Source organism: Stenella coeruleoalba (assembly GCF_951394435.1).
Source record: "Stenella coeruleoalba genome assembly, chromosome: 19".
Classification (NCBI taxonomy): Eukaryota; Metazoa; Chordata; class Mammalia; order Artiodactyla; family Delphinidae; genus Stenella; species Stenella coeruleoalba.
In genome coordinates this window covers 39151793-39169785 of record NC_137165.1, presented here as the reverse complement: position 1 = coordinate 39169785, position 17993 = coordinate 39151793, and the positions used below count along the sequence as shown (strand labels likewise).

Sequence of the window (17993 nt, the reverse complement as noted above, 5' to 3'; positions counted from 1 at the left end):
ATGGATATACTCTTAATGCTTATTAGACTGACAAAGAAATTAAGAAAACAGTATACTGAATGGCTGATGGTTTAATGGGAGAAGTCTCAAGACAACGTAGAATACAAGATAATGGAGGAGAGGGGAAAAGAAACAGCTTATAAGAAAAAAATACAAAACATTTAAAATATTTGAGATGAATGAGGATGGGTGAGATGATTGTTGCTTTTCTAGTAGGTCAGTTCCTTCGTCTATCAATGGAGCAGTTAAACTCAGGAGAATGTGAAGGGGTGTGGTAGGATGAAGTTAATGCTGTGGCCTTTACAAGTGTAAAGAAGTGTCTCCTCTATTCTTGTAACAATCCTAGAGTACATAGACTCTACTGGATAGACAGCATAACAGAACATGGCTTATAGAAGATCTCTTGGCTACCAAATCTGGTCTCTCCCTGCCCCTGCTGACAATCTTATTTCCTGTAAATGGAAAGTTGTAGACCTGTGTGTCCAAATGCAGTAGCCACTAGCCATATGCACTATTTAAGTTTAAATTAAATAAAAAATAAGTTCCTAAGCTGCGCTAGCCACATTTCAAGTGCCCAGTAGCCACCCATGGCTAGTGGCTACCATACTGGGCAGCACAGATATAGGTCATATCCATCACCAAAGAAAGTTCTATTTGAACTGTTCTATATCTAGTATGTGCAAGTGTATTTTTTGTGTATGGTAGAAAATAATTAGAGTCTGTGGCTTTTCTTTACCAACCTCATTGTAACAATTTGCTATTCATCTGAGAATACTGTATCCACTTAAAATTTTAATTCTGTTCACAAAATGTAACACAGATCCATTTTCCAAATTTTGAAGGGAAAAAAAAAAAACCCTAGAAAGTGACTATCCCTTCTTATAAACCCACCTCCCAAAGACAATCATGATTAATAGATAAGTTTGGGGCATATTCTTCCAGCTATGTTTTTGTTGTTGTTGTTTTGCGGTGCGCAGGCCTCTCACAGTTGTGGCCTCTCCCTCTCCCGTTGCGGAGCACAGGCTCCGGACGCGCAGGCTCAGTGCCCATGGCTCACGGGCCCAGCCGCTCGCGGCATGCGGGATCCTCCCAGACCGGGGCACGAATCCGCGTCCCCTGCATCGGCAGGCGGACTCTCAACTACTGCGCCACCAGGGAAGCCCTCTTCCAGCTATGTTTTTATACTTTATGCACTTAATTATTTTTGGTAACAAAGACAGGCTGTGCCCCTTTTGCCTATTCCCCTTTGTAACCAGTGCCACACATCTTCAGTCTTTGCCTTGTGACGCCAAGTGTGCCAGGCTCAGACCTGCGACCCCTGATGTCATGCTTTAAGTCATGGAGCTCATCACCAAAGATGACTTGAGAACAAAGTAACATATGGCAAATGCATACCTTGAGAGCATTTCTTCCTTGTTTAGATTCTTTGGTTCATGACTGTTTTCCAGCCTGACTGCCTGACGCTAAGTGCCAGTTTTGCGGAGTGCACATATTTGAGGAATGTGGCTTTAAGCTCTCAGGCTCAGTTAGTTTAAGCCGTTCATGTAATGAATTCGTTCAATGTTCTTTCCTTACTGGAGACGTGAACTGCACTATATTTGGAACTACCATTTGCAACCTTATACGCCACTGCCTGGGTATTTAGCCACAAGTTTTGATCACCGTGAACTGGACTGAGGAAGTTATATGGTGACAGATTTCATAAAGACTGTGCTGAAGAGAGATGTAGCTGGCTTGAAAACCTTCAGGGACTTCAGCTTGCTGCAGCTGTTGAAATGAGGCCATGCGCTCCTCCCACTGGGCCCTGCTTACCTGCTTAATGCCTGCCTCGCCAGCTTGAGCGACTGTATTACTTCCACTCCTAGGCTTGCACCATTAATTTGGTAACTATACCTCACTGCTTCCAACAAGTAAAACAAATGTGCCATCCAACTATAAATGACCCAGGTGTGCACCAAACCAAGACCTGAGATGCAAATAGAGTAGCTTTCGTTTTTTATTTTTTAAAAATAATCCTTTATTTTAAAAAAATTTTAATAGATTTTATTAATTTATTTATGGCTGCGTTAGGTCTTCGTTGCTGCACGCGGGCTTTCTCTAGTTGCGGCGAGCGGGGTCGGGGGTGGGGGGGCTACTCTTTGTTGTGGTGCGTGGGCTTCTCACTGCAGTGGCTTCTCTAGAGCTGTGCGGGTTTCAGTAGTTGTGACTCGCGGGCTCTAGAGCGCAGGCTCAGTAGCTGTGGTGCACAGGCTTAGTCGCTCTGCGGCATGTGGGATCTTCCTGGACCAGGGCTCAAACCCGTGTCCCCTGCATTGGCAGGTGGATTCTTAACCACTGCGCCACCAGGGAAGCCATGAATAGCTCTTAATGTCCCTGTCATCTGTGATCCACCCTTGACTGCTCCAAAAGGATGCTGGGCAAAGGTTCTCATTGGTATGTGAGCATCACAGAAACAACAGAAGAGGTGAGAACAGCACCAGCCTTTTCTAGTCATTAATAAAGAATACAGTGTCGCTGTGTTCTAACCTTACAACCTGCTATTGGATGTGGGAGGTGTGCATTTTGGTCACTCATCAAAGGATGTTGGTTATTGAAATATCAGAAGAAGCCTGTCAGAAAAGCCCCACAGCACTGGACTTGAAGGCAAGGTTTTGATGCATTAGTTCCATGGCAATGGAATCCAGATAGCAGACTCATTACAAAAACTTTCAGAATGAAAGTATATTATACGAGGCACTGAGACTATAGAATCAATTAAGGCAGATTTGGTTTCTGCCTCATGGAGCTTACAGTCCAGCAGGAACAAGAATTATTGAATGAGTAACGTGAAGTGTGATGAGTCTTTGGAATGGGAAGTGCCGGGGGGTATAAGAGGATATTACTGGGGAGTCCAACATAGCCTCAATGTTCAGGAAAGGCTCCCGTGAAGAAATGGTGTTAAACTGAGACCCAAAAGATGAGTAGTTGCTAGCCAGGCAAAGAGGACAGGGAAAAGTGTCCTATGTGGGAGAAACGGCACATGCAACACAAGGCCTATGGCTGGAGAGAACCTGACCTACTTAAGGAACTCAAAAGAAACCCAGAATAGCTGGAACAAAGAGAGGTCTTGGGAAGGTAGTGAAAGAGGGATCTGGAGAGGTAGGCAAGGCCCAGACTAGGGAGGGACTTAGGTCACGTTGAAGATTCTAAACTTTAGCTAAATGACAATGGGAAACCATCAGTTTCCTTATCTGTAAAGTGAGAAATAATAATCTCAGAGTTACCAGGAAACAAAATGAGAAGAATGCAAGTGGAAGGTCTTGTAAGTTATAAAGCATGATAGGAATATTACTAACATTATGATAGTAGTAGTAGTAATAAGCAGTGCTGCTTTCTTAAGTAACAGAGGTAACAGTTCAAATCTCCTAAGAGGGAATATGAAATTTTTTTTTTTTTCTTTCTGACCGTGCCATGCAGCTTGCAGGATCTTAGTTCCCGGACCAGGGATCAAACCCGTGCCCCCTCCAGTGGAAGTGAGGAGTCTTAACTACTGGACCACCAGCGAAGTCCCTGAAATAGTCTATAACATATAAAACTCTGACTGAAAGGAACTGATGGAAAGGTCAGAAGTTTATTGCAGTTGAAACTTCCAGTGTGAGGTTCACGAAGCCAGGCACGAGCTGAGCTGTTTGGAGCAGGGTCATGCCATTTATGGCCACATGTATGTCTCAACTCCGCACTGACTCTTCAATGCCACTTCCAGGAAAGATCAGTGTTCTGCCTCCTTCTCAAACCCACCAGAGCACAACGGCTGACACATTCTTTCCCCTTCACTTCTTCCAGCCACAGCTGGGGCCCAGTATCTCCTAGGTCAGCTTTTATAGAAGCTGTTCCCAAAACATTACACTCTTCTGAGCTCTTCACGGCAAGATAATTATCCCAGTTAGCACCTGCATTACATTTTAGGAGAAATTCACCTTTCCAAATCTGTGATGTTTTATTCTACAGCGGTTCTGTGAAGTAGGCACAAATGAATCTCACAGAAATGATGCGAAATTGGGGGCCCTCCCCTCCTGTCTGACCGGCACAGATATGCTACCAGGAGAACTTAATGGTTCATTTTAGGCCATTTCCCCTCTGCCTGCAACACATTAAACTTTACCCAAGGACAGAAGGGCAGAGCTTGTGCAGGTGCAGGCATTTGATTTAGGCCCCATTAACCTCTTCCCAGCCCTGGCCAAACAAACCAGACACAATTCTTCCCCAGAGCTCACTACCTACCATAAATGCTCCACATACCACACACCAGAGGTTGCAAACTTGTATTTTGTCTTTGATTTACACAATGCCTTTTAAATCTTTTTGAAAATTTAAATGCCAGCTTTAAAAAATCATGGTATTTCACACAGAAATCCAGATTTCCAGCTTTTCTTTTTTTAAAAAAAATTTTATTGGAGTATAGTTGACTTATAATGTTGTGTTAGTTTCAGGTGTATCTAGGTTTTCTTGAAAAATCGTAAGATCTGACATCAATGTCTGGAGCTGAGTACAGACTTATGACCAGCACACTCTACCACAGTCCCCTCTGACTAGATCCTTTATGAAGGTCCCATGACAGGCCCAGAATATCTGAGTTTGTGCACCCACCCCTGTACAGACCACGTACCATGAATACCGAATCCCTCCTTTGTGACCCTTTCATATGCACAGGGCTTACTCTGTTTGAATGCAACTTTGGGAATGCTCTGGAGACCTTTATGTAGATGAGAAAACAAGCCTTGGCCACTCCAGTCCATCTCTGGTGGATCTTAATTATTTGCAGCTATTTCCTGAGGGTAAAGGTAAAAAGCTTTATTCTATCAAACTTCTCATAGGCCACTCCTTTCTGCTGTCTCCTCTGTTCCATTCTGACCCCTTTGTTCATTCATTAGAAATTCAGAACTTTTTTTTTTTTTTAATACTTATGAAGGTGCTGGGACAGTGGCCTCAAATCATTTTTGGAATGAGATGGAGAACTTAAAAGATGCATTACTGGGGCTTCCCTGGTGGCGCAGTGGTTGAGAATCTGCCTGCCAATGCAGAGAACACGGGTTCGAGCCCTGGTCTGGGAAGATCCCACATGCCGCGGAGCAACTAGGCCCGTGAGCCACAACTACTGAGCCTGCGCGTCTGGAGCCTGTGCTCCGCAACAAGAGAGGCCGCGACAGTGAGAGGCCCGTGCACCGAGATGAAGAGTGGCACCCGCTCGCCGCAACTAGAGAAAGCCCTCGCACAGAAACGAAGACCAAACACAGCTGAAAATAAATAAATAAATAAATAATTTTTTAAAAAAATGCATTACTGGAATCCTACTTCCAAGTATATATCCAAAAGGACTGAAAGCAATATCTCAAAGAGATACGTGTATACCCATGCTCAGAGCAGCATTATTCGTAATAGCTAAAAGGTGGAAGCAACCTAAGTGTCCGTTGATGGAAGAACGGATCAACAAAATGTGCTACAATGTAATACTGTTCAGCCTTAAGGGAGGAAATGTATCAACCTCAAGGACATATGCTAAGTGAAACGAGCCAATCACAAAGAGACACATACTGTGTGATTCCACTTACAGAAGGTATCTAGAGCACTCAAATTCATAGACAGAAAGTAGAATGGTGGTTGCCAGGGGCAGGGGTGAGGGGAAAGTAGAGAGTTGTTCAATGGATATAAAGTTTCAGTTTTGCAAGATGAGTAAGTTCTAGAGATCTGTTACACAACCATGTGACTATACTTAACACTACTGAACTATACACTTAAAAATGGTTGATGGTAATTTTTTTTAACCAGTTTTTTAAAAAGTATTTTAATGTGTCACTGGGTGTCAGGAGACCTGAGTTCTGCTAGAGGCTCCAATGCTGACTTGAGCGACCTTCGGCAAGGCACTCTCTGGAACTCAGGTCGTCGTCTGCAAAATGGGACGGTAGAAGAGAGAATACTGAAAACACCAACCTCACTATGGGGCAGACGGATGTGACAGTGTGTGTGAGCAACGGAAGGCTCTGCAAGTATTAGATGTGGTCATCAACTCAAACTGTGGTCTCTTGTGGTGACTTAAAATTAGATTAAAAAAAAAAAATCGAAGGTCTGTGTCAAGTGCCAGAACCTTACAGACAAGAGCCTGCCCTCAAACTGCTCACTAGTGGAAAAAAACTAGAAAAAAATTTACAGTATAATGTGTCACACGTCAGCCTAACATATGCCAGATTCAAATACATAGCACTTAACTTCCCTATTGAATGGGATGAAGGCTGGGTATACACTACATGTTGTTTGGGTAAATCAAAAGTCTCAAATTAGTTAGAACACAAGTTTAAAGCTTGATAATCTTTTCAAGGTGTTTAGTCTAAAAAAGAAAAAAAATGTGTGTGTGTATTGCTCAGACTCATTTTTTACTGATATTTTAATTCAACAATTAACTTAATCTATTAATATATTAATTTACTAATTGAATTTAATTAACTTAACTCCCATTTAAAGAAAAGAAGCCCTGGGTAGTTGGAACAAAGAGCACTCCTGCTGGCTGGAATGCAGTCTACAAAGGAAAGCCCACAAGTGCTGGGGTTGGTGGAGATCAACATCCATACTCTGTTGACACAATTACGCCTCCATAACTATTATCCACAGCCAAGCTAGTCTACTATGATTAAGCTTTGTTTCTTTCTCAGTTTTTTAAAACATTTTTTTCCTGGAGTTAATCATTAATTCAAAACAAAAATTTTTTTTTTTGGCTTAGTTTTCCATGTCCCTATAATGAATTTATTCTCCATCATCACCAGAAGTGTAAATTTTTCCTCTATTCATTCCATCTGATTTCTTGGAGACGTCCCTTCTGTCCTCCTGCCCCAGTCCTGATTACTCTCAAAGGCCTGCAGCCAGGTTATGTCACCCTGGGATTTCCTTTCATCATCATCTTGAAGATTCTCTTCATTTCTCACCTCTGTTGAATATCCTGTTTCCAGGATCACGTCTTCCTGTTTCTTGATTTATTCTTGTTTTGGTGTACCACATCCTCCAGACGTTTCCTAAGAAAGGGTACATGGGTAGGAAGTAAAATTTTTTAAGATTTCACGCATCTGAAAATATGCTTACTTTACTGAATTCACAATTTGGCTAATTCATAAAGTTAGAGGTCATAAATAATTCGAAAGCATTCCTCCACCATCTTCCAGCATGGCTGATGGGAAGCATGGTACCATTCTGACGGCTGTTCCTTTGAACGTTAACTTTTTCTCTCAGAATTTTTTAGTAACCTTCCTCTATTTACTCAATGACCTGAAATTTCTGATTTTTTTCCCGTCCATTATGTTGGGCACTCAGTGGGCTTCTCATTCTGGAGATGTACGCCATTTAGTTTTGACTTGATTTCTTGAATCATTCCTTCAATGCTGCTTTCCCTCCACTTTTCTCTATTTCTCTGTAACTCCTCTTAGTTGAATGTTAATCCTCCTGGGCTACTTCTAGCTGTTAAAAATCTTTTCATGCCAATTTTCCAGGTTATTTTTTGGGGGAGGGCCAGGCTGCGCAGCCTGTGGAATCTTAGTTTCCCAACCAGGGATCGAACCCAGGCCCTTGGCAGTGAAAGTGCAGTCCTAACCACTGGACCGCCAGGGAATTCCCCAGCGTTTTTTTTAAAAACAGGATATTTTCTCAACTTTATCTTCCAACCCTTTGATTGAAGTTATTGGTTATCATATCAAGATCTGTTTTATTCTTTTAATATACATACCCTTCTGTTCTTATTTCTTGGATGTAACATCTCCATATCTAAGAATATTTATCATCCTTTTATAAATTTATTTTTATTTATTTACTTTGGCTGTGCTGGGTCTTCGCTGTGGCACATGGGCTTTTCATTATGGTGTGTGGGCTAAGTTGCGGTATCTGGGATCTTAGTTCCCCGACCAGGGATCGAACCCGGGCCCCCTGCATTGGGAATGTGGAGTCTTAGCCACTGGACCACCAGGGAAGTACCTATCTTTTTTTTTTTTTTTTAATATTTATTTTTGGCTGCACCGGGTCTTAGTTGCAGCATGCAAACTCTTAGTTGTGGCATGCATGTGGGATCTAGTTCCCTGACCAGGGATTGAACCCGGGCTCCCTGCACTGGGAGCTCAGAGTCTTAGCCACTGGACCACCAGGGAAGTCCCCTATCATCTTTTTAAGTTATACTTTGTTTTGTTCTGGTCTCTGTGCTGTTTCTGTATCCTCTAAGTTCCTTTGTTCTTGTTTGTTTGTTTGGTCTTTGTCTTTCATGTTAGAGATTTTCTTCAACTACCTGGTAATCTCTGACAGTCCATTCATGTTTAAGACTGAGGCACTAAAGTTTTCTGGAAGCTCTGTGTTCTGAGACAGGGCTTTGCAGTTGGGCATTACTATAGTGAGTTGACTTTCACTTGGGACTCTCAGCTCTTAGTGGGTTGAATAGCGTCCCCCCCAAAAGATATATCCACATCCTAATCCCCATAATCTGTGAATGTGACCTTATTTGGAAAAAGGGTCTTTGCAAATGTAACTAAGTTAAGGATTTTGAGATAAGACCACCCTGGATTATCTGGGTGGGCCCCAAACCCAATAACAAGTGTCTATAAGAGATAACACAGAGGAGAGACAGAGAGAAGAGGAGAAAGTTATGTGAAGATGGAGGCAGATTGGAGTGATGCTGCTACATGCCAAGGAACACCTGGAGCCACCAGAAGCTGGAAAAGGCAAAGAAATGCTCCCTAGAGCCTCCAGAGGGGACGCGGCCCTGCTGACATGTTTTCAGACTTGATTGATTTCAGACTTTTGACTTCCAGAACTGAGAGAGAATAAATTTATTTTGTTTTAAGCTACCAAGATTTTGGTAATTTGTTATAACAGCCCTAGGAGACTAATACAGTGTCTATAGGTATTTCTTCTTGAGCTGGTCAGTTTTCCCAAAGGATCCTCCAATCTACTGACTGTAGGGTAATATCCTGGCTAGGAGAATCTTAGGGCCAAGTGTGACAAGGGGGCCAGGTTGCACCATCTGTTATGTAGGCTTGTTTCAGCTATGCTTAGCATCCCAGAGTTCAGATTCTTTCTAGATTAGATTAACCTTTCTTTCTTTTTTTTTTTAAATAAATTTATTTATTTCTGGCTACACTGGGTCTTCATTTATGCACGTGGGCTTTCTCTAGTTGTGGCGAGCAGGGGCTACTCTTTGTTGTGGTGCACGGGCTTCTCATTGCGGTGGCTTCTCTTGTTGTGGAGCACCGGCTCTAGGTATGAGGGCTTCAGTAGTTGTGGCACGCGGCCTCAGTAGTTGTGTTGCATGGGCTTAATTGCTCTGCGGCATGTGGGATCTTCCTGGACCAGGGCTCAAACCTGTGTCCTCTGCATTGGTGGATTCTTAACCACTGCGCCACCAGGGAAGTCCCTAGATTAACCTTTCAACAAGGTGTATTAATCGTGTTTTAAAAAACTTTCTGTATTTGACATCTTGGGGCTTTGCTAGCCCTGGACAGACTGGCCCTCCCAACACTAGCCAATTCTTAGAGATAGTAAACCATTCTCCTGCCAGTGCACCTTTTATATATAAACAACCGATCCAAAACCCTTACTCCAACCACCTACTTTATCAGGCTCTCACAATTAGAGTCACTATTCCTCTGCCCTCATCACCCCAGGGCCAGATACCAGACAACTAGAGATAGTCCCTGTGCCCCAATGTCCACTGAAATTATTAAACTAGCCAATCCTAAGCCTGCTTACCCAGCTTCACCTGTTCCTTCCTGTGGAAACCAAAATAAAGGCTGTGGCCAAGCTGTATATCCATACAATGGAATACAACAAAAAGGAATGAACTATTGCTATGTGCAACAATGCTGATGAATCTCAAAAAAAAAAAAAAAAAACACTGAGCAAAAGAAGCTAGGCACAAAAGAGTATATGCTGCATGATTTATTTATAGAATTCTTTTTTTTTTAAATTTTTTGCCCACGCCGAGCGGCATGTGGGATCTTAGTTCCCTGACCAGGGATCAAACTTGTGCCCCCTGCGTTGGAAGCATGGAGTCTTAACTACTGGACCACCAGGGAAGTCCCTAGAATCCTTTAAAAATGCAAAAGAAAGATGGCAGAAAGCAGACTGTGGTTGTAAGATGGAGGGTTGACTGCAAAGGGGCATAAGCTGTGGTACTGGTAAACTGGTTCTAAAAAAAATTTTTTTTTTTTTTTTTTGTGGTACGCGGGCCTCTCACTGTTGTGGCCTCTCCCGTTGCGGAGCACAGGCTACGGACACGCAGGCTCAGCGGCCATGGCTCACGGGCCTAGCCGCTCCGCGGCATGTGGGATCTTCCCAGACCGGGGCACGAACCCATGTCCCCTGCATCGGCAGGCGGACTCTCAACCACTGCGCCACCAGGGAAGCCCCCATACTAATTTTTAACACAACCTGACAATGAGTTGAACCAATTTAAAATTCTTGAAAGTACATTTTGGGGGGGGGGGGTGACAAAAATGTTACATAATAATACTTCAATTTTCATTTAAAATTGAACTACGTTGAGAAGTATGCCAATATTTCAGTGGTGGATATAATTTGGGATTACAGGTGATTTCTGCTTAACTCTTCATGCTTTTCAAACTTCTCCAGTGAGAAGCATGTATTACTTTGATAATTAGAAAAAGAACAAAGGAAGAAAATAAAGGAGGATTGAATAAATGAAAGGAGAAAACGGCTGAGGGTGTTTGGTCTGTCTCCAGACTCTGTGACAAACACAGAACCGGGCCGGGGTAAGACTAGACAATCTGCTCCACTTCCTTCACATCTCTTGGAGGCCCTCCTAACTCAGGATCCAGGAAGCTTTTATCTCTATATTCTTGCCTTTTTTCTTCTTCTTCTTCCTTCTCTCTATGTCCCCAGTACTGAGTCCCTTTCTGCTTTGGGGTGGGGGGGATACAATGTTTTAAAAAACCACCTATTGGGACTTCCCTGGCAGTCCGGCGGTTAAGACTCCGCGCTTCCAATGCAGGGGGCAAGGATTCGATCCCGTGTCGGGTAACTAAGATCCCACATACCATGCAGCATGCCCCCGGTACCCCAGCCAAAATAAAATCACCTATTTTCAGATAATGGTTTATAGAGGCTTGGTTGTGCCAGGTGCTGCAGGGCCCTTGCCCTTGAGCTTGCAAATCATTCTCCAGACTTTCTCCCTACTCCTTTCCCTTGATTTTTAAAAACTAATTTTTTAAATATATTTTTTGATCAAAAAAGTAATACTTGTTCGCTGAAGAAAACTTGGAACACACAGAGAAGAATAAAAAATGAATATAGGGCTTCCCTGGTGGCGCAGTGGTTGGGGGTCCGCCTGCCGGTGCGGGGGGTGCGGGTTCGTGCCCCGGTCCAGGGGGATCCCACGTGCCGTGGAGCAGCTGGGCCCGTGAGCCGTGGCCGCTGGGCCTGCGCGTCCGGAGCCTGTGCTCCGCGACAGGACGGGCCGCGGCAGCGAGAGGCCCGCGTACAGCAAAAAAAAAAAAAAATAATAATATAAAAATCATCTGTAATCCTACCACCCAGAGACAGCCATTATTAACATTTGGTTTATACATTCCCAGTCTTTTCCCTATTCATGAATACACAGGTATAATACATGCTTCCCTTCTTTGAACCAAACAGGACATCTATGTGCAATCTGCAAAACTTTTTGAGGTATACCATACAGTCAGTGCAAAAGATGCATGACTCTTAGGTGTACCTCTTGATGAATTTTCCACATAAATACCTACAATATTTTAACTTATTTTCTGTACTTCACAATCTACTATGAACATCTCCCACACGATTAAATTATCTTCTACAGCATAATTTTTTTTTTTGCAGTACGCGGGCCTCTCACTGCTGTGGCCTCTCCTGCCGTGGAGCACAGGCTCCGGACGTACAGGCTTCAGCGGCCATGGCTCACGGGCCTAGCCGCTCCGCAGCATGTGGGATCTTCCCAGACCCAGGCACGAACCCATGTCCCCTGCATCGGCAGGCGGACTCTCAACCACTGCGCCACCAGGGAAGCCCTACTGCATAATTTTTAATGGCTAACTACAATTATAGTAGTCCATCATACTAATGTATTGTAACTTATTTAACCAATCCATCACTGTTAGGTATTTGGATTGTTTTCAGTTGTTAACCACTGCAGTAGTTTCCTGTCACTACTGTAACAAATTACTACAATCTTAGTGCTTTGAGCAACACAAATTTATTCTCTTACAGTTCTGAAAGAAGTCTAAAATGGGTCAGCAGAACTGTGTTCCTTCTGGAAGCCCTAAGGCAGAATCTGTTCCTTGCCTCTTCCAGCTTCCAGAGGCTGCCAACATTCCCTGGCTCATGGCTCCACATCACTCAGGCTTTTACCTCTTGTCATCACATCTCCTTTTCTGACTCTTATCCTCCTGTCTCCTTCTAAGGACCTTTGTGACTACACTGGATCCACCCAGACAATCCAGGATAATCTCCCCATCGCAAAATCCTTAATTTAACCACAGCTGCAAAGTCCCTTTTGCCAGGTAAAGTAACATATTCTTGGGTTCCAGGGATTAGCACATGGACATCTTTTGGGGAACATTATTCAGACCACCATAGCTATGAACAGTCCACTCTCCCACTTCTTTTTCTACCTCTGCTCTTCCTTCTTTTCTCCCTCTCACTTTTAGTGCCTACTAGTTTGTAACCCCATTTCCAGTTCCAAAATCTTTTCCTTTTCTTTCTCTCTTTATAGAATGTTAAGACATAATTTATCCTTGGGAGCTCAGTGACTGTTTCTGATCTATTGACTTCTAACTTCTTCTTTCCCAAGCACCAGCCTTTCTCCCAAATCCCAATCAAGAATGTACAGTTTCTGGGAATTCCCTGGTGGTCCACTGGTTAGGACCCAGAGCTTCCAGTGCCGGGGGCCCGGGTTCGATCCCTGGTCAGGGAACTAAGATCCGTTAAGCTGGACGGCCCAGCCAAAAAAAAAAAAAAAAAGTACAGTTTCCCTTGATTGTCCCCTTATGACATGAAAGACTAAACGTTTCTAAAACTGGCACACGACCCCTCCCCTAACCTCTACCCCACCTTCCTGCACCAACTCAGCTCCTACACATGATCTTGTTTTTAAAATGATTACTCTCAAAAATACTCAAGGCTGGAGACCTAGGACTCACCTTTCATTCTTCTATCTCCTTTGTCTCTAATCAGCCGCTAAATCCAATCAATTATTTTGTGACTTAGCATTCCTCTAATATTCACCTAATATCTTGGCTGTTGCTAGAGTGTGTAATCAGAGGATTTTCTCCCCATCCAAACCATACTGGTTGTATGGGGGTGGATTATCCTCTCCTCCAGGAAGCCCTCTTTGACTGCCCCTTCCTGGGATACCATCTCCCCCTTCTAGAGAAAAAACCCATAATTAAGTGTCCACTATGTGCTCAGCTTTTCAACCATCTTAAAATTTAATCTTTAAAGTATGGTTTTAATGTTTACAAATGAGGAAACTGAGAAGCTAAGTAACTTATGCAAAGTAACAGAGCTAGTAGATGGCAGAACTTGAACCCCAGCCTGACCAACTACAATGCCAAGCTTTTTGCCTCTATTCCACATGACCTCCCTGGAGTTAATGCCCATGGTTTAAAACTTGCCTGTTCATTAAAATCACCTGGCAGAGGGACTTCCCTGGCGGTCCAGTGGTTAAGACTTCACCTTCCAGTGCAGGGGGTGTGGGTTTGATCCCTGGTCGGAGAGCTAAGATCCCACGTGCCTTGTGACCAAAAACCCAAAACATAAAACAGAAGCAATATTGTAACAAATTCAATAAAGACTTTAAAAATGGTCCACATCAAAAAAAAAAAAAAAAAACAAACCCTTAAATAAATAAATAAATAAAATCACCTGGGGGTCTGATTCTGAAGCCCCACACCAGAGCTACTAAGATTCTCTGAAGGTGGAGCCCAAAAATCTATTTTTAAAAATTTCTATACTCATCATATGACATATTTTATTATTTATTACTAATTAGTATGCTTAAAATACATGCTTTATTCCACCAACTAGGGGAGGAAGTACTGTCCTATTCATCGTTGTGACCCATCCAGTGCCTTTATAGAACAGGCACTCAAAAATATCTGTTGGTTATTTAAATGCTAAATAAACTATGAGGTATACTGTGAGCTACACTGTAGTAAGAGTTCAGAGGATAATAACAATAATAACAGCTAGCACTTACTGAACCCCCATCATATGCCAGGCCCTCACTGCTCTAAGAAATTTACATGTATTAACTTCTTAGGACTTTGCAATAATCCTACAAGGCAAGATCAGGACACAATTTGCAGGGCCCCTTGTTCAAAAATTATTAAGAATTTCAACATGGTGACAGCAGAGCATTAAACCAAGTGAGGGGCCAGCATTTCTAAGCACCTGTGTGACTGTATAGGTCTCACACCTATAAGCCAACCCTGGCTAAAACTATTATCTCCATTTTACAGATGAGGAAACTGAGACACAAAGATATCAAATAAGCATTCCCAGTATCACACTGTTAGTAAGAGAAGATATAAATGTGCACTACCTTAGTTGTAGAAGGCTTCATTGCAAACTCTATATTTACAAAGTTCTCCAGTCCTTCAAGGTTCAGCTCAAAACCCCCTTGTCTACTAAGTACTCTCACAAGTCAGGAAAAAAATCTCTCCTCCTCCTCTGATATTTTAGCTCCATGACAGCATTTGGTTTGAAACTTTCTTATGGACTTTATCACATCCCCATGTTATACCTGACATAACCTGGGAGGTGGGGGGTACATCTAATAAATTCATGTAGTTGAATGAATGAACAAAGAAACAAACTTGTGCATGACCTGAAGACTGGGAGAGATGAGGAGGGAACCTAGGCAGGGGACAGGCCTAGGATAGTGCTGAGCACTTATGCAGGATGAAATTATATGACCGGCTTGATTGGACCAATGGTACACATGGGCCCTAGTGTGGATAACACTGGAAAAGACGATGAAGTTAAGTTTTACAAAGCTAGACCATCACTTCTCACGGGACATAAGGACGAGTTGCATGTACCCCTCTGAGGTCAGCCAGCTTTGCTCAGGAGGAAAAGGCATCAGGTCATAGAGTGATTGCTTCTCCTCTCGCAGCCAGTCTCCTCACACATAAGCACCATGGGTTAGTGGGGGGACTGAGCTGGAGAATGCCATCTGATCTCATCCATTCACCAATTCATTGTTTAACAGATACTGGTGAACAACTCCCGTCATAAGACACTTGCACCGAGCACTTTCCCAACTCCCATTCATGCTCAGATCACCCAATGGTATGGCAGAGATTCTCCCATTTCACAAGACTAAGACGTTAAGTAACTTGCTCAGGATCAGACAGCAAGAAGTGGCAGAGTAAGACTGAAATCCACTTTCTCTCTTTAATTTCAGAATTTGTTCATTGGACATGAATATTCCTGTTATAGAGAATAGCATATCAAAACCCATGGACTCCATACACAGCTCAAGAAATACAACCTGAAGCCCCTGTGTACCTCTCCACATTCACTAAACCACATGGCCTCCAATTCCTCCTACTTGGGAAACACTGCAAATGGCATCACCATCCGGAAATCTAGCAGGCACCAGTGACACCTCCCTCTCCTTCCAATCAATTACCAAGTTCAATACCTATCTCTATTTCCACTATTCCTTCTACCTTTCTCCTTTCTACAAGTATCAGCTCATATCTGGATTATTGCAATGGCCTCCTAACTGGTTTCCTTGCATCTGCTCCTCTCTTTCCAGTCTTAATCTTCACATTGCAACCAAAGACCTTTTTAAAACCTTTGAGTAGCTGCCCTCTGGTCTTAGGATATAGACAAAAGCATTGGCATGTGAGGCTCTCACATGGTCTTTCCCTTACTCAACACTCTAGCTTTGTCTCAATCCCTTGCTCCCTGTATTTTGGGTGTGCCGGCTTTCTTGCAGTTTCTTATAATCTCTGAGCTCCCTCCCACCACAGGGCCTTTGCACATGTTTGTTCTTCCCTTCACCTGAATTAACTCTTCCTTTCTCAAGTACGCTTTCCCTGAGCCTCCTGGCTGGGTCATTCTTTGGTATCTCTCACTTTTACAACTTTACATCTGTTTGTGAGATTAATTGATTAAAGTCTTTCTTCCCTAATAGGCCAAGGGCCAAGAACCACTCGCTTCGTACAAAATACATGCTAAATAGATAATAGCCAATGTATATACAACATATACAAGATGCCAGGCAGTGTTAGCTCTTAACATGTATCAACTCCCTAAGACCTCCTAAAAGTTGTGTATGAGGCAGGTACAATTATTAGCCCCACTTTACATAAAGCAAAGAAAATCACACAAGCTTAGAAGTGACAGAGTTGGGTTATGAACTCAGGCGGTCAGTTTCTGGAATCTGAGTGCTAAGCACTCACATTATCGCGCCCAGTAGCATCTGCTGAATGCATGACAGTGTTGGCTGTTTTTGATAGGGACTACAAAGCACCTATCTTAGCTCAACTAAAAAATCATTTCAGTTGGCTGTGGTAAGGACCTTATGTTTGACTGGAACTTTGCTGCAAAACATTTATCTTCCCAGCATTTTATTCCAGCTACTTTAAAAATCCATTTCCCCTCACTGGTAGTATCATGACTGATGTTGAGCTGATAAAAGGACAGGAGAAACTTGGCTTGGAGTGAAACAGAACTGCGGATCATTTGTAGTATGGGTAATACTCATAAAGACAATACAAAGATTTTGATGGACGTCATCCCAATCTTCATTGATTCCTAATAAAGTTACACACACAGGGCAGTTCTTCATCAGCTGATAGATGAAGCAAAAGGCTGAGATTAAAAGGACTGCTAAGCCACAGGAAATCAAATAGTCACAGGATGGGTAAGGAACGGTGTCCCCACACTTCCAGCTTTAGAACTCCAGATATTTCTGGCAGAGAAAGATCTTGTCTTCCTTTAAGGAATAAAGGTAGCTGGCCAACCTTTCCTAATTCTTTTTTTGTGTGTGCGCTGCGTGGCTTATGGAATATCAGTTCCCCAGCCAGGGGTTGAACCCAGGCCACGGCAGTGAAAGCACGGAATCCTAACCACTAGACCACCAGGAAACTTCCTAACTCTTGGTTGGAACTTCTCAACAAGGACAGAGTTGCTCTTAGGTTTTCCCAGTATGGCTAGAGTAGGGCAATTTTTCCACAAGCTGAAGCTATATGGCAAGGAGCTCTGTAAGCTAGCTGCATCCAATTAACCCTAGATCAATATGGTGAAAATGTAACAATTCTGGAAATTCTTCACCTGGAGCCCCTGTACCAATGTAAGGGGAAGTCAAGAAACTGTTCGCACATTTTCTTTATGTTCATTTTGCTAAGAAAATCTTTCATTAGTTTCTTTGAGGGCTTACAACTAAAAAGGCTAAGAACCACGATTCTTTATGCCTGTACACACATTCTTTCTGGTTCACGGTTGCGCCTTTATAAAAGTGCCACGTTCGCAAGATGAAACATTTCTATTCTTTCAAGTACCTAATAGCTATGAATGGGAGTGTAAGAGAAATCCAACTGTCCAAACCACATAAGTTAGACCTTATAACAGCACAGGCCTCAAATTATAAATAGGTCTAAAGTAACTGTATTAGCATTCACCTCCTTGGAGGAGATGCGTGTAAGGCCAAGAGCAGTCAGGAGCGCTTGAGTCCAGTCCCAGTAAGGCCACTAACCGGCTGAGTAACCTTGGACAAGGTGCATACCCTCTCTCGGCTTCAGTTTCCACATCTGCAAATTGGAAGTTGAACCGCATGGTCTTCAAGGTCCTTCTCAGCCGAAAACCTGGTACCAAGTAGGCCTAGCCATTAAAGCAGCTTCCTGTCGGCGCGGGGCAGGGTTTTAACGGTCCCCCCCTCCCCCGCTCGAGCCCGCGAAACCCTCTTCAACACGCCCCTCGGAGTGACTGCGCTTTCCCAACTG

At 43.1% G+C, this 17993-nt stretch overlaps 1 long non-coding RNA gene across 2 annotated transcripts; it reads right to left on the bottom strand.

The window, feature by feature from the left end:
- Positions 1–5597: 5597 nt before the first annotated feature.
- On the bottom strand, positions 5598–17981 carry LOC307177063. Of its 2 annotated transcripts, XR_013824969.1 has the most exons (4): positions 17777–17981; positions 13653–13771; positions 6954–7040; positions 5598–5923 (listed from the first exon to the last, which is right to left on the bottom strand). It is a non-coding gene; the product is annotated as an uncharacterized lncRNA (long non-coding RNA). The 2 variants fall into 2 exon arrangements; XR_013824970.1 differs by lacking the exon at positions 5598–5923 and having other exon boundaries at positions 6395–7040.
- Between the last annotated feature and the right edge of the window lie 12 nt (positions 17982–17993).